This window comes from Papaver somniferum, chromosome 9 (assembly GCF_003573695.1).
Source record: "Papaver somniferum cultivar HN1 chromosome 9, ASM357369v1, whole genome shotgun sequence".
In the NCBI taxonomy this organism is placed as follows: domain Eukaryota; kingdom Viridiplantae; phylum Streptophyta; class Magnoliopsida; order Ranunculales; family Papaveraceae; genus Papaver; species Papaver somniferum.
In genome coordinates this window covers 149,661,279-149,679,479 of record NC_039366.1, presented here as the reverse complement: position 1 = coordinate 149,679,479, position 18,201 = coordinate 149,661,279, and the positions used below count along the sequence as shown (strand labels likewise).

The window sequence follows — 18,201 nt, the reverse complement described above, 5'->3', positions numbered from 1 at the left end:
CGAGAGGTTTGAGAAACTTACTTGGTTTGTGAAATGTTTCTAATGGCAGAGACACAAACAGTTGACAATCATGAAAACCGTACTTTACTCAAGGTACAAGAGCTTCTCCAGAGTTCAAGGTCACAAACCAATTTCAATTTGGTTAAGAAACGGTGAGGCTCAATGGTGTGGGAACTGTTTGGTTTCTTTTGCGTACTCGAACGGGAAGAAGATGAGTTAGAGGGTGAAAGGAATGAAGTACTTCCCTTCCCCCTTTTTGTGTGTCATGGGAACCAATTTAACACGTACTCAATGTGGATTAGTTCGTGAGGCGGTTTCAAGATCAACATGTGCAAGTCACACGTGTGCAAAAGAAGGGCTCGTTTGGTACAACCATAAAGAGCAAATGCTCAACCATTATTTGCATTGAGCAATTTTTGTTGAAACAAAATGAGCCTTTCATGTTGTGACACCAAGAGAGTGTTTATTTCCAACAACTCTTATTCCATATAGCATTGGAGAACCACTAAGGAATTGTTTCTATAGGTTTTTCAACGAACATCCAGAGAGCACAATAAGACTTGTGTTTCTGATTTCTTATTTTAAACCTTATGAGAAACAATTTTGCAGATAATTTTTAGTATTACAATGGGAAACTCTTTTGGTGAAAAGAGATATCCTTGCTTCTTTAATGAAGATAATACCATTATCATGACAGAAGGTGTCAGGATTTGAGCAATGAAACGATTCATACTTTGCGGTGATGTACTCAGATAACTGAGATTTAAACTCCTCTTGTAATACGTTCAGTTTGTTAAAACTGGATGGATTACACAAAGGAGGAGTATTACGCTCACTGATTAGCAAATCAATATCAACCTCAACATGAATATTATTCATCATGACTTGATTTAGCCTGTCAAGAGACACTTGTTCTTTCTGGAGAAATAAATCAACATCAAAAGAAAGGCTTTCAAGTTTCTTTTCAAGTCCTGAAAACACTTCAAGGGATTTTAAACCTGGTGGAGGTTTAGATAGAATTTCTTCTACAGATTTAATTAAATCGTACATGGAAGAGAATTCTGGAATCCCTGGATCTGGTGGTGCGTTTATTGAGATAGCACTTTCGTCCATAGAGTCAGATTGCTACAAACACAGACTTGTAAGGTCTTGAACGTGTTTGCCTGCTCTGATACCAATTGAAAAAGCGGGGGTACAACAACCACACCCAATATTTCGTTTAGCAATCTGTATGGACAAACTCCAATATACTTTCAAGAGAATCAACTAGACTCAATCTTAATAAAGTATATCAAAGAGTTGTATCTCTCTTTCTTGATTCAATTATTTCTCTAGCAAATAGAAATTTGCGAGTCTAATTGAATATAAGAGAAATCACTTGAATGGTACCAAAGACCAATGTTCAAGTATCAATCAATTTCAACCAACAACCAAAGGTCGGATTTCCAATTGATTGATTCAAACGCACAACCTGTGATATTTCATTTATATAATAAAATATAATGCGGAATAGAAATAACACAGAAACCAGAATTTTGTTAAAGAGGAAACCGCAAATGCATAAAAACCCCGGGACCTAGTCCAGATTGAACACCACATTGTATTAAGCCGCTACAGACACTAGCCTGCTACAAACTAACTTCGGTATGGACTGTAGTTGAACCCCAATCAATCTCACACTGATTCAAGGTACAGTTGCGCTCCTTACGTTTCTGATCCCAGTAGGATGCTACGCACTTGATTCCCTTAGCTGATCTCACCCACAACTAAGAGTTGCTACGACCCAAAGTCGAAGACTTTAATAAACAAATCTGTATCACACAGAAAAGTCTACAGGAATAAATAAATATGTCTCCCACAGAAATGCCTACAAGTTTTGTTCCATATTTTGATAAATCAAGGTGAACAGGAACCAATTGATAACCCAGACTTATATTCCCGAAGAACAACCTAGTATTATCAATCACCTCACAATAATCGTAATCGACGCAGCGAAAGAAGATATTGTGGAATCACAAACGATGAGATAAAGATGTTTGTGACTACTTTTTTATCTTGCCTATCGGAGATATAAATCTCAAGCCAATCGTTACGATTGTACTCAAAACGATAGAATCAGCAAGATCAGATCACACAACTACGAGAAAGTAGTATCGGTCTGGCTTCACAATCCCAATGAAGTCTTTAAGTCGTTAACCTGGTTTACAAGAAGAAACCTAAGGTTAGAGGATAATCGACTCTAGCTAATACAACTAGTTTCACACAGGAGGTGTGGGGATTAGGTTTCCCAGTTGCTAGAGTTCTCCCTTATATAGTCTTTCAAATCAAGGTTTGCGATCAATGTTAGCTTGGTAACAAAGCATTCAATATTCACCATTAGATGAAAACCTGATTTAGATTCAAGCTAATATCTTTCAACCGTTGGATCAAAAACTTAGTTTCTTACACACAAATGGAATGCACGATTTTAGGTTTGTGTAACCGTACCCAAACATGTACATTTGTTGGTTCAACAATAGTTAACCAAATGGTTATCCATATGAGCACTTTCATATCAACCATATTCTTCTTCACCATAATTAGTTCAAATGACTGAAATGAACTAGTTAGAGAGTTGTTCAATTTCAAGGAAATCTTATGTAACAACACAAGACACAATTGAAGCAAAAACGATTTGATTCACTCGATTCGGTTCATGAACTTTATAGCCACAATTTGCATTTTGCATTCCCTAGTTAATATAAATAAGTTCACAAACAATCGTCTTTAGATATAACCAAATTAAGTTCGCAGACTTAGTTCGCGGACTTAAGTTCCCGGAAGGAGTTCTCAAACTCCAACAGATTTTCTCGGGTTGAGAACTTTCGCCAGTTCACGACTCTTGTTCCGGTTCTCTTGATCAACAATAGTTCGCAAACTTCGATTCAAGGAAAAAAAGACTTATACATATATGTGTTGCCACACAATGCTTATATCCAAAATTGGTTATATATCCAAAATTGAAACATTCTTATAGTCGTTATTCACAAAATATTTTTCGTCAAAGTAAGCAATTTTCAAAGTGATTGAAACATAACATGACTTTCGTCACTAGGTAAATATGAACTTGGCCAAAGCGAAAGCTTACCAACACATATTTCGAGAAATAGATAGGCGAGATAAACTCGTCTCCAAATAGCAAATGTGTATAATAAAAGTCTATATAGCAAAACGACTTTTGTCCCAAAATAGGAGATAGAGTAGATAGACTTTTGAGTGATAGATAAGTTCAAGTCTCCACATACCTTTTAGTCGATGAAGTTCCACCAGTTCCTTGAGTAGTCCTTCGTCTTGTATGATGATTTCCATGGAGTTCTTGAGCTCAACTATACTTTCTATCCTAGTCCGAGACTTAGCTATAATAGACTAGAAATCAAGACTTACAGTTTTGATCACTAACATTGACAAAAATGCTTGAGATAGCAACGCATGCTAGTTCGACCGAGCAATGCTCTAACAAATTTCAGCTTATGCCAAGTTCATAAACGATCTTTGTACTGTCAAAAGGAAGCATAATGTGCAGAATAAAGTATTCCTCACGGAACATGTAAGTGCTATTCTTAAACACAACACTCCTCCTAAATATAAAGATCCGGGATGCGCTACTATTTCCTGTATAATATGGGATTTCATGATCAAACAAGCACTTATGGATTTGGGAGATAGTGTAAACCTCCTAGATTTCTTGGTTTATGAGCAGTTGGGCTTAGGTGAATTAAAACCCAACTCAGTCACTCTAGAACTTGCGGACAAATCGGTTAAAGTACCGAGATGGGTAGTTGAGGATGTGTTGGTTCAAATCAATAAATTTTATTATCCGGTAGATTTTATTGTTCTGGATACTCAACCTGTGTTTAATGCTAGCAATGAAATACCTATCATCTTAGGTCGTCCTTTCCTTTCAACTGCCAATGCTTTGATTAATTTTCGAAACGGTATAATGAATCTTTCGTTTGGTAATATGACTGTTGAATTAAACATCTTTGATGCATGTAAATACCCGAGTGGTAGTGATGATATCCATGAAGTTAGTATGATTGAAACAATTGTGCAGGAAAAGTTATCTCATCTAGAAGCTAAAGATACATTAGAAGCCAGTCTTCTTAACCTTTGGGATATCGATGAGGATGGATCCATTGAAGAAGTTAATTCATTGCTAGATTCATCCCCATTACTGGATACAGATAAGTGGCGGTCTAGGTTTGAGTCACTTCCAATCAGTGAGACTAAGCCACTACCCTCATCCATAGGATTCCCAAAGCTTGACCTTAAGCCACTTCCTAGTGCCTTGAAATATGTTTTTTTGGGGTCAAAATGAAATATTTCCAATAATCATATCAGCTGAACTTAATCAGGAATAGGAAGCAATGCTTTTGGATGTTCTTAGGAAGCACATAAATGCATCAGGATGGACTATTGCATACCTAAAAGGAATTGACCCTAGTATTTGTACACACAAGATTAATTTGTAAGAGAATGCAAGACCCTGTCGACAAGGTCAGCATAGGTTGAATCCTCATATGAAAGATGTTGTTAAAGCTGAAATTTATAAACTATTAGATGTAGGTATGATTTATCCTATTTCTGATAGTGAATGGGTCAGTCCGACCCAAGTAGTTCCTAAGAAATTTGGTATTACAGTTGTTGAGAATGAAAATAATGAAGTGATTCCAACTAGAAAGATCACTGGTTCGTGTGTTTGCATTGATTATCGCAAGTTGAATTTTGTTAGTAGGAAAAATCATTTTCTTTCGCCTTTTATTGATGAAATTCTTGAGCGACTTGCAGGTCATAAGTTCTATTGCTTTCTTTACGGATACTCGGGCTACAATCAAGTGAAGATTGCTCGAAAAGATCAGGAAAAGACGACTTTTACATGCCCATACGGAAACTTTTCCTACAGACGTATGCCCTTTGGATTATGCAATGCACCAACAACATTTCAACGTCTCATGCTAAGTATCTTTTTCTGATATGGTCGGTAAAAATTTGGAAGTATTCATGGATGATTTTTCAATCTTTGGTGATAGTTTTACTGATTGTTTACATCACTTAGAATTAGCTCTGATTCGTTGCACTGAAACAAATCTTGTCCTCAATTGGGAAAAGTGTAACTTTATGGTTTCTAAAGGAAATATCTTAGGTCATGTTGTTTCATCTCAAGGACTTGGGGTAGATAAAGCTAAAACTGATTTGATTTCACATTTGGAAGACCCGAAGAATGTTAAGGAAATAAGGTATTTTCTTGGACATGAGGGATTTTACCGAAGGTTCATTAAGGACTTTAGTAAAATCTCCAGGCCCCTGTGAAATATTTTATCAAAAGACAAAGACTTTATGTTTGATAAAGAGTGCAAAATAGCTTTTGAAAATCTAAAGACCTTATTGACTACAACTCCGATCATTCAACCCCCTAATTGGTTGTTACCATTTGATAACGTGTGATGCTAGCGACTTTGCGATTGGAGATGTTTTAGGACAGAGAGTTCAGAAGTTACCTTGTGTTATTTATTATGAAAGTCGTACTTTAACTGATGCACAATGTAACTATTCCACTACGGAAAAAGAGTTCTTATCTGTTGTGTTTTCCTTAGATAAGTTTAGGTCATATCTAGTCGTGTCTAAAGTTATCGTATACACCGAATATGCTGCCCTTAAGCATCTTTTGTCAAAGAAAGATGTGAAACCTAGACTGATTAGGTGGGTTCTTCTGTTGCAAGAGTTCAACCTAGAAATCAAAGATAAAAAAGGATTTGAGAATGTGGTGGCTGATCATCTGTCTAGGATAATATTTGACTCGTGTTTTCAAAGTGATGTGGTTGAGACATATCCTGATGAACAATTGTTTAGTGTATCACTAACACCTTGGTATGCAGACATTGCGAACTATCTTGATGTACGTTACATTCCAGTTCATTGGACTCAACAAGACAAGACAAGACAAAGTTCTTTGCTGAAGTGAAAATTTTTCTGTGGGATGATCTGTTTATGTTTAATGTTTGCCCAGATCAGCTGATTCGAAGGTGTGTACCAGAATTTGAACATTAAAGTATCTTGAATTTCAGACATTCTAGTGCATGTGGAGGACACTTCTCAGGTAAGAAAACGGCCCTTAAAATTCTTCAATGTGGATTCTACTGGCCAACACTTTTCAAAGATGCATACTTGTTTTGTAAAGCATGTGAAAGATGCCAAAAGGTAGGAAGAAATTCTCGACGAGATCAGTGTAGTCAATATCGGCCGTATCAGCCGATATATCGGGGATATTTCGGATATCGGCCTTGGAGCGGTAGGATAAGCATTGTATCGGCGATACGATATCTTGGCGATAATACCGTCCGATATTAGCCGTATCGGCCGATATGTCGGGGAATTTCGTGATCTATTTTTCTTGATGAGCATGATGAAAATGATGAATGGTTGGATCCACAGAACTTGGAAGACTTGGCGGTAGAAGGTGATAATGTAACTTTGGATGATTTGCAAGATATTCTTGGTGAAGAAAGTCGGCTAGTTGGTACTAGAGGTGCATGTAGTTCTCGAAGTAAGTCTACTTACCCAACCGACTCTGAGTATGATGGATATGATACTGATCAATTGATGCTAGACACAGATTATGGACTACTTGATGGAGCTAATGGAGTTATTGAAGATGATGATATCAATAGTGGCTCGTATGATTTTGAATAAGACTGTAATATCCTTGTTTAATTACCATTTTAGGTAGTAAACTTTAAAGTTGTTGAAGTTACTCTCCTGTTTTTGGTTTGAACTTTTAACTTGTTTAATTACCATTTTAGGCAGTAAACTTTTAAGTTGTTGAAGTTACTCTCCTGTTTCTAGTTAGAACTTGTTTATTTATCATTTTAGGTAGTGAACTTTAAAGTTATTGAAGTTACTCTTGTGTTTTTTTGATAAAATTGATGATAGCTATAAAATTATAGTCTCTAAATTTGGAACCGATATTATACCGATATTTGAACGATAATATCCCCGATATAAAGTCGTACCAGTGTATCGGTCCTGGCCGAGATAAACCGATATTAACTACATTGGACGAGATATGATGCCATTAAATCCTATTTTGATTGTCGAAATTTTCGATGTATGGGGCATAGACTTTATGATCCCATTTTCTTCTTCTTATGGTTATTAATATATATTGGTTACTGTTGACTAAGTGTCTAAGTGGATTGAAGTTGTTGCTTGCAGTAATGATAGTAAGGTTGATACTAAGTTTCTAAAGTAGAATATTTTGTCTCGATTTGGCACCCCTAGGGATATTATTAGTGATAGAGGTTCTTATTTTTGTAACAAATCCTTTGAAAAGCTAATGAAATCATATGACATTACTCATATAGTAGCTACAACATATCATTCTCAAACGAGTGGTCAAGTAGAAGTTTCCAACAGAGAGATAAAAGCTATATTGCATAAGACTGTAAATCCGAATCGCAAGGATTGGTCACTACGACTTACAGATGCTTTATGGGCTTGTAGAACAGCTTTTAAAACTCCACTAGGAATGTCTTCTTACCGTCTTATATTTGGAAAAGCATGTCATTTACCTATAGAATTAGAACACAAGGCATATTCGGCAATCAAGAAGCTTAATTTTGACCTAGATAAGGCTGGTGAAAATAGAAAATTACAGCTAAATGAGCTTGACGAAATCAGAAACGAGGCTTATACTACTGCCAAGAATTACAAAGCTAAAATGAAAATGTTTCATGATAAGCATATTATTAGGAAAACATTTGAACCTTTGGATAAAATCCTTCTTTATGATTCTCGTTTACATTTATTTCCTGGCAAACTTAAGTCTCGATGGACAAGTCCATTTATTGTTAATAATGTCTTTCCTTATGGTACTGTTGAAATTGAAAATCCAAACAATGGCAATATTTTTAAGGTTTGGGCTGAGGTTGAAGGCATGTTTGGAACTTTTGAACCCAGAAGTCGATACCACGACTCTGGAGGATCCTTCTTATGTTTGATTGGCTGTGTTTTGCAGATGTCTGGCTGAAGACATAAAATTCAGTGCTTTAGGGAGACAACCCTTGTGTTTGTGGGTATCTCAGCTGGAAGCCCTCACGAGACAAAAGCTCGTCCTCTGGTGCGAGCTTGAGGTTCAAAGGCTTATTGCATAGGCTAAATGCAACCGATTTGACCTGCGAAAGTGGTAAAATAATGTAGTTTTATTTTTTTATACTTTGCTTTACCATGAATAACATGTTTGTGCTTGACTGATTACCCTTTCCCGCATTCGAACTGCTTATAACCACTGCCACATTGGGACAATGTAAAAATTAGGTTGCGGGTGGGGTGCATCCATGCTTCACTATTTTTGAAATATCTTTGTAGAAAACATCCATATCCAGCTGTTTAGCAGGCATTTTTAATCCACTATTTAGTGGATCGTCCAGCTGTTTAGCGGACATTTTTAACCCAACAATTTAGCGGATTCGTCTTGCTGTTTAGCGGACATCTTTAATCCAGCTGTTTAGCGGGATCATACAGTTGTTTGGATGACATTTTCTAATCTAGCTGTTTAGCGGATATCAGTTTGTTTTCGATTTTTTTTATTTTTGTTTTCCTTGAGGACTAGCAATTTGTGCTCATTTTATGACACAAACTGCCATGTTTATGTTGGTTCTAAGCCATATTGACGTGCCAATTCCGTGCCTTGGGCTGATACTGTACATATATGGTCTCATCGGTGAAGTGGTCGAACAACTATTACTTTGAGTTGTTTTGGGCTAGTAAAAAGTGCTAACAGTGGACGTAAGGGTAGAGCATGGCTGAGATCATGTTTGCTATGGACCAAGGTTGGACCCGCAACGAACTAGGCAGTTTTGTGCTGTACAGAGAATATTGTTGCTCTTGGAAGGGATTTTTAGTAATTCCAGTTCACCAAGAGAACAACAAAATGGAGAAGAAAACAAGTGAACGAGATCTGGTCGTGAGGAGTTAGGGTTCGTTTTGGGGACAAAAATCCTAGGAGGAAATACACCTCTCAAGGAAGCAAAAATGAACAATCCAGGTGCTGCTAAGGTTCTCATTCAACCCAGGAAGGATGAAGTACAACTGATTTCAGTTTTGTCGACACCGTATTAGAGAGATGAATTCACAAATCAATTGGGGATTGTTTCAAATATTGTTCTCCGACTCTCTTTGCGTAAATCATGACGTGGATGTGGCCTGTTTTCAATGAGTTTCATGCAGAAAAACGAGGAAGAAGATACAACACTTTGGAGTGATTATTTCTCAAATCAACAAGAGATTTTGCGGAGAATAAAAGATAAGGGTTGGTTCAGTACTTTTAGGCATGAAGATAGGACTAAAATTGTGGAGATGGACTAGAAGTCAGAGAACAAGTTGAGCTGGAGCAGTGTATAAATCGATAAGGAGAATCAACCAACGGGGTACGATAGAATACTAAAATCTGATTATTTTTTTTTTCTTTCTAATTAGTTCCAGTTGTTAGTTCTCTTTTGTGTGAGAGTTTTTGATTCAATACTTTAAATGATTTTCTGCACAACTATGAGAAGCTAAACCCCTTCTCTGCCAAGACAAGAGGGAAGCCTAATGTGTTCAATTGTGGAATTTGATCATTAATCGAAGTTATTTTGTCCAAATCATTTCCTTGCTGTATGATTTATATTTGTGATGAGATTGTTGATATACTTCTTTGATCCATTGTGATTTCCGGATACATTGAATGCTTAGGAATCCATGTAGCACATCTTATTTTCTCTTATATTTTCTTTGGAATCAGGCTAGGCAATGATGTCAGTTTAGTTATTACAGGTATATTCGCCACATTTTCCGAGTAGAACAGATTACTATCTGCTTCTACTTGAGTTATCACTTGGTCATCTAATTAATTGAACCCATTAGGTGGAACCTTAAGTTCTTGTTAGATACAACAATAATTTGCTTTTTCTTAAAATTATCTCCTATTTGTTTCCAATTACAACTCAATTATATTATTGCTTTGCTAAACAATTCTTTTGAACACCAACATTCTTTGTGGTTAGAACTCGATTATATTACACTTTTTTTCCCTTTGATACTCCGAAAAGAGAGACCACTGGACGCGGTTAGATTTTTGAAATCCGTCATTTTTGTTGACCGGATGCGGATTGAACATCCAAAACCTCTAGACATCGTTTACTCGCATATTACATACCTATCATAAATATCGGCATATTAAAGCATTGTCTAAGAAAACGGACTCATACTCTACATACAAACTAAGTAAAGCCTTACCCACATAACCAAATCGGTTAACCTTGTTAAGACAAAGAAGTGTTGGTGAGAAGCAAAGAGAAAGCGTTATCATCCGACTTTATCGTCAAGTAGAATATTTGTTTGAATATAATGAGAAACAAAGACAAGGAGGACGAGGAGATTCTGAAGATTTTTTAACACATTTGATAATGAAATCCCATTTATAGACGGTTTGGAGGTAGGGAGCCAACAAATTTTGTTGAGTGCAAGAAATGTATCTTTTAATGGGCGGTATTTGTGGTAATAATCAAAGTAGAATATCGGATGAGGAACATTTTGTAAAAGAAATGAGCAACAATATAATTATTTTTTGGCTAACTCAAATCTGTTAATCCACCCGTATCCAGTCTTGTCATCAGACAACAAGTAGATGTTAAACCCGCTAGGTGATGAATCGAACGCGAATGAAAATATTTAATCTCCTGTCGGATGTACTTGACTCAGTTGGCACTAAATCCCCGTCCAAACATACTCACTCTTATCTAGCCATTTGGCTGCGCCCCATTTTCTCATCGAGCGAAGAGTACGAAATAAATCAGATTTCTTTTCCGATCAAAAGTACTATGTGAAATATTCTTTCCCCTTCCTCTACCTCTATCCTATAACGCTTGAATCAATAGAGAACCTTTTCAAATTACTTAGAAAATATTTGATATTGAGTCTTATCCGTCTATATTTTTGTGCTTGACATGTTTATTACATCATGTTGGTTCATAAACTCACTGAGAGTCTCTTTCGTAAACTTGAACCTCCTATTTTATTTTTCTCCTAGCTTCTTCTGATAATATTGAAATCACCAGCTACACACTAGAGTCCATGAACATGATTGTTAACAAGAGTATTTGTACGATCCCAAAACTCAATATCCAAGATCAATCTAGTCGTATCCAAATAATCCAATCATTTTTCTTCCAAGTATGAAATTTGTTAATCTTTCAAGATACGAATTCTACAAGAAAAAATCTCGTAATCGATCACAATTAATATGAACATATCTACTAAGATTGAATACGTACTACTTGTTTGAATCCTATTATACGGATAAACAATATAATGTAGAAAGGGAAAAACACAAGACACGGGAAGTTTGGTTAACGAGGAAACCGCAACAGTAGAAAAACCCCTGGACCTCGTCCAGATTTGAACACCAAAATGTATTAAGCCGCTACAATACTAGCTTACTATAAGACTTCAGACCGCAATGAAGTTGAGACCGAATCCACCCTCCAAGCAATCGCGCTCGTTAGTCTCTTGATACTCCCAAGGCTCTACGCAATTGATTCCTTTAGATGACATCCTTTATAGCATAATAGTTGCTTCAACCTAAGTGAATACTTTTGATATCAATCTTCCTAAAACATATAAGCCTTAAAATGACGAGGGTACCAAGTACACCACAATCTTTTCGAATCTAATATCTTTCAAGCATACGAGTAGAAAAATGCTTTTACAATAAAAAAACATATAATGCGGAAAAATTAAAAGCATACAAACACAACAGTTTTGTTGATGAGGAAACAACAAATGCATAAAAACCTTGGGACCTAGTCTAGTTTTGAATACTCTCATAATTAAGCCTCTATACAAAGACCACTACTAACTTCGTATAGTTGAGACCAAGTAAACTACCCCTAGTTACCTAGTTTCCTCAGTATTCCTGCGCTTACAACCAATCTTTCCAACGCATATGAATCCTAAGATAGAGTCCACTATATTAAGTTGCTTCAGCTTCTCAGAAGACTTTAAGCAGTCAACCATTTCGATCGTCTTCCAAATAGTAAATGACTAATTTATTTGGTAACCACTCTTATTATCTCAAGAAGTTAACCATAGATATAATAGTTGATCTTGACAAAGGCCTTTATATTTAAATCAATAAACTCCTTTGTCGGGTTAGATCTTCCAAGATCTTGATTAACAAGCTAAATAGATCAAGTCAAACAGAACTAACTACAGATTCGGATATTGAAGACTACCACCAAACGATATCGATCTAAATACGACTAACAATAACAAGTCTATCAAAAGATAAACCAGATCTAGTCGGATACCAATACAAAGCATTCACTACTATTGATATATTCTTCCTTGACAGTTTGGTCATAATAAGATGATCAAGTCTCTAATACTAGAGTTTCATATATATAACTTTGCATGTCATGTTCTCAATCAAAACGACTTGAAAGCAACGATATAGAAATGGAAACAAGTCAAGTCATGTATTACTAACCTCAAGTGGAAGGATGATGTATTCGTTGATATCGATACGTCTTCGGATTCTTCAGGTCTTCAAAGTAATACTTGTATTCTCAACATTTCTAGACTTCCTAGTCTAACCTAACGAAGTTAACTCTAGTAATATAATTAAGAGACGTATGAGTTTTTATACTAAAATATGAGAACCAACCTTGACATAGGGAAGATTGGTGGGTTCAACCGAGCAATGCTCTAACAAGCCTTTTTGATTTCCCTTTAGATCAAAGATCAAGGCTTGGAAATATGTTTGCAATAGACAAAGCTAGCAAACACTAGCGGAAATCAGCAGTTTCGCGACCGGCAAAGCAAGTCATTTAACTCGTATCTATGACTTGCTTTGTCGGTGGAAGAAAGGGTCGCTGTTTGAGCGTCTTTTTCAACTATTGCGTGTCTCTGGGGGTCGTTGAAAATCTTATATCAACGACCGATTTTAACGGTCAACTTTATGACTGTCTTAAATCAGTCATAGATATAAATCTTAGTATAAAAAAAAATAGATTCAGATAGGCTTTCTGGCCTGACTGAATCTGACCAAAACTGAAATCAAACAGAAATGAAACTCAAATGAGAATCAAATGAAAACCAAATTCAAATGAGAATTAAATGAAACTCAAATTAGAATTCAAATGAGAATCAAATGAAAACCAAATTCAAATCAAATAAAAATGAGAATCAAATTAAACTTGCACACAAATAATCATTCAATTTAACATCCATTGATTCATTGGTTTCAAATTACACAAAGGATTAAAATCTGTAGTTCTGACCAGTGTAATCTGTAGTTCTAGGATTCGATTACAAAACGATGAACTAAAAAACTATTGATTAAACCACAAAATTATAAACTCCGATGATGATGAAGAACTTATTCCTACTTCATAATGGTGTACCTGCACAGAAAAATCCATCAACTGATTAATGTGGGGAGGTCACAATACTCAAGAAAATGCTTATAAAAACAATAACCATTGCCATGCACATGAGATGACAGTGATCTATAAAGGTGGGTATCCTAACCAATATGATGTCAATCTCTTTACCTGCCTCTGTCCAACATCGACACAAACGTAACTAGTTCATTAATTCACTACCTTGACATATCTCGAGCACAAGATACAGAATGGGTTATACATGGAATCCTAATGTAAGAACGGTAACAGGTATTGCAGGTAAGATTGCAGAGAGGCCCCAAGATGAATAACCAAAAGAACTCAACAGTTTTGTTCTTCCTACTGATAAACCAGTTGCTATTAGTGCAGTGATTGAGAAAAGCATGAGGAAACAAAGAAACCTATTTGTTGAATCAATGGATTTAAATGGGAAAAACCCTATTACAATCCCAACCAGAAGACGAAACAAAGCATGAGCTACAACAAAATTCATCCATGGAAACCACTGAATCATTATAGAACCGATACTAGAAACACAAGCAACAATCAGAGAAAAACTCAAGGAGGATAAAAAGTGCAAAGTTGTGAAGATTAGAACAAATTCCTCATAGATCAGTTAAGCATATATTGTTAGCATGTTTGGTTTCATCTTCTAAATAAATACGACAGATGAATAAACTAATATATGAGAGAATGCAAAACAAACATGTGTCATATTAAATGAAGATACAACTGTCATTATTGCATCCTTAAATATGACATAAAAGATAGCAAAACAAAATGACATTGTATATGCAACCCTCAGGAGAACACATATTGCGGCGATCTAGTTCTGGATGAAAGTCAACAGTAAGGAAATAAAACTTGGAGACAACTCATTTTGGATGGAATATTCAATACTTACTTTGTACCCATTGATCATAGATGTTGGATTATTTTACTTCTGACCTACTTATTTGCTCTCTGCAAAAAAACAAAGAGGAAGCTAAGTATTGCAACAACATACAGGCCCCGACAGCAGACTAGTTGAGTGAAGCGTTGTTACCTTGTCAAATTATGCATCAACAATTACAACTTAAGTAGTCCAATCTCCAACTTTTCGATCTTGAAGCTCATCTAACTCTACAAGTATGTAAGAAAAACAAAGATGAAGCTAAGTATCGCAACAACATACAAGCCCGGACAGCAGACTAGTTGAGTGAAGCATTTTTACCTTGTCAAATTATGCATCAACAATTACAATATAAGTAGTCCAATCTCCAACTTCTCGATCTTGAAGCTTATCCAACTCTACAAATACATGTAGGTCAGTCAAAGGAGAGAGTGCTAAGATAGAAAACAGAAACAAACCCAAAATATAAAGAACCAAATGTATGCATCTTACCTTCGAACTTCAAACATCTTTAGTTCGTAGCACCATCATTGTCGTCGATACCATTGACAAGGATACCTACAAGTTTCAACATGATATTGTTCAGTTATTTCTGCAAACAACTTCTGGATTTTCTCTAAAGTATCAAACTACTTTTTGAACAAGCTGATAAAACAAAAATCTAAGAAACCAGCAAAGTAATAGATGCACAAAAACTTTTAACGTTATGGCCCCAAACGTTTAGCATGAACATGCAATCTTTAAGATAATGGTTAACATAGACAAGGTAAGAGCATAGTAAGCAAACCATAAAGACAGTTAGATAAACCTTGAGTCTCTGTTTTCTATCCTAGTCGCAAAATTGAAGGCACCATCTGATCCAGTTGTTGTAAATGTGTGATGAACCTGCAGTGACCACGTAAAGTTATCAGGCAAACTGTGAAAGCTGAAATCCAACCTACTATTACTAGCCTAGTAGCTATCTGTATCTAACAAACAATAATAAACAAGGAAACTTAAGAAACATGACATAATATATCTATTGATAGCTATCACCCAAATGATGTACACCACCTATGCCCTCAATTGAGCCAGCCTATCTACAGAAAAAAAATGTTTTAGTTAGTTAGGAAATGTAATAGAATTTCATCAAAAACGAAATGACTAGAGGATAAGCTAAGTGGAAAATCTTCAACAAGTGAAAAAATCTATGCAACTGCTTTGCAAATCCCATGCCAAAAAGAGAATCAGCTTCAGCAAACACCATATATTCTAAAGTGCGTAAGGACATGTCGTCAATCTCTGAAAAATGATGCAACAGCCTACCAGGAGTTGCAATGATAGTATATGGATTTTGTGCTAATTCTTCGAACTGGCTTTCCATACTATCACCACCATGTTCAGGCATTTAAGGTATTATTGGTATAAACCAGAATTTCCTAGCGTCTCCTTGACTTTTTCACAGAACAAAAACTCTTGGGTGTAAGCACCTGCGATATTTTAAATAGAAAGCAATATGAGCATCTCAGTATGCGCATCTGTATTATATGTCAAACTGAAGTAGGATAATATATATGTTTCATCCTCCACCACGATTAAATAAATAGTAGCTAAAACAAGCAAACTCTGTATCTATAAAATACCATAGTGCATATCCAATGTCTCACTCTTTAAGGCAGTTTAGTCATCATATGGACCTTCCCCATCTTGGAGAAAAGGTCATTGGTGTCTTCACCCCCTCCTAGACTTTCGTTTGTGCTTAAGATCCTTATCAACACGATCACGATCTCCTTTGTGCTCAGTAACTTTCAGGTAAAAAAGGTACTGAAACCCAAAATAAGGTTTCTATGCTCTTTAAAAAAATCCTCCCCCTAGCTATAACCCATGTTGTGTCAATTCTGAAAGCAATAAACAATAATGAAAGGAAAATAGTAAATTTTCGCCCTTTAAACACCCCAAGAATGAATTTTGTGGAATTTAAAACAAGTATACGGAAAGACAATCAGACCTTTGAGCCTTAAAATCTTACATAACTTCCAAGAACTCATCATATTTGTCCTTCCTATCCAGAAACATGTCCTTTACATCTTTGAGATAGGCTAGGGAATCGTTGGTTGTTAGTGTCTGCGTCCCTACTCCTCCTCTAGGTCCCTGAGCTTGTCCAGAGCTGTTGTTAACCAACATAAAAATTGAAAAATCATATTTCAATACAACTTCACAAATCAAAATATAGACTACCAATTTGAGTACATATAACCCTGTAGCTATAACTCCATGGGAAATCCACCACCTTTACTACCCACTCCATACTACAACAAATCACAAGCAGGGGAGCCTTCCATAGCTTGTTGATAAGAGTAAAAACATGAAAGAAGTAAGACTACTATGTGATTAAAAGAAACAATCCTATCGTATCATATCCAATCATATTCTATATGCTCTAAACACAACAACAACAACAACTTACAAAGAAACTAGTAGCATAAACATTAATGTAAAACTTCCTTCAATTCAGGATAACCCCTAAATAAAAAGGAGCAGAAAAGTTGAAAACCAAACATCAGATTTCTTCAACAGAGTTAGTAGACTTGCATCTTATATGAACCCTTTTGTTTATCACACCTTAGTGAACTGGTACAAATTTTCAGGGGATTTGTACCTCCATAACACGAAGGGAAAAAATTCAGTAAACATTTGAAATATGAGCCTTGGGTACATCCATAATAACATATCAACACCAGATGAATAACTTTGACAATAAAGAAAAATAAAATCAGATAAAGATGGTGTAGTAGTTATACCTGAAAATGTTGAGAAGTCCAAGTGAGGATGATAATTGGTCTTATAATAAATCCTACGACAAAAATCAGAAGAAATTTAAAACCCTACAAACCAAATCACAAAGAATAAAAAGAGAAAGGGGCGAAATTAGGTTTCCAAAGAAAATGGTTGAGGTGAGTTTAGATTGAGTAAAATAACATTCAATCAAACATAATACAGACGGATCTGGAGAAATAGAGAAGAAAATGGTTGTTTTTACCTGTTCATATTGAATCTTCAAACCCAGACAACATACTAGAGCTGAAGAACAAATTAGGGTTTTACGAAATTTACTTTTAGTTGAATTTTCTTTTTCAAGTGATCTGATTGAAACAATTTAGAGCTCGGTCGAGAGAACAATTATGTAAACTTGCAGAGAGAAAAAGAAGGAGGTGAGGTATTACTGCGAAGAAAAAAAAATAGACGAGCCAAGGTGAGAGAGAAAATAGAGATGTGAAGATGAAGGGATAAGGATAATGGGCGCCTAAGGAATTGAAACATAGCAAAAGCTAGGTTCAATGGTCACAGTGTGGGTCGGTAAGTGAGGAATTAAATAATAATAAAAAAATTTATACAACGACCAACTTAGGCACTCTGGAATGTACTCCGGATATTTTTTTTATATCAGTGACTGCTTTGACCAGTTCACAGTCTGACTGCCATTGAGGGTCAGGGACGTGAGATATAAAAACCCCCTTTTCGACTAGTGAAACCTCACAATCCGGAAGACTTACACTTAGTTAGCTGCGAAAATCTTGGATCTTTAACCACCTCTCAAGAACAATCTTGAACTGATCAATTAGAGAAGTTTCCATATATTTATCTTGAGGAATCACAAAGTCTGAGACGCAGAGAACTTTGTGATTTTTATTAATCTTGCATGAAATAGATTACAAAAACCTCGATAACCGAAAAAGAAAGACCGGGATTCACGAACTATCAAGGCAAAGATAGTCGTGCCTGGCTTCACGAATCCCCAAGTGAAGTCTTTAAGTCGTAGACCTAATTATGTTTCTCAGAGGAAACCTGGGT

At 35.9% G+C, this 18,201-nt stretch overlaps 1 long non-coding RNA gene across 12 annotated transcripts; it reads right to left on the bottom strand.

Annotated features, from left to right (window-relative positions):
* Nucleotides 1-13,282: 13,282 nt before the first annotated feature.
* Nucleotides 13,283-17,663, bottom strand: LOC113308730. 12 transcript variants are annotated; one of them, XR_003340018.1, is made up of 12 exons: nt 17,390-17,663; nt 17,151-17,203; nt 16,358-16,516; nt 16,017-16,247; nt 15,676-15,839; nt 15,380-15,449; nt 15,179-15,255; nt 14,863-14,928; nt 14,692-14,768; nt 14,524-14,600; nt 14,383-14,441; nt 13,283-13,478 (listed from the first exon to the last, which is right to left on the bottom strand). It is a non-coding gene; the product is annotated as an uncharacterized LOC113308730 (long non-coding RNA). The 12 variants fall into 12 exon arrangements; XR_003340020.1 differs by having other exon boundaries at nt 15,406-15,449; XR_003340021.1 differs by having other exon boundaries at nt 15,158-15,255; nt 15,424-15,449.
* Between the last annotated feature and the right edge of the window lie 538 nt (nt 17,664-18,201).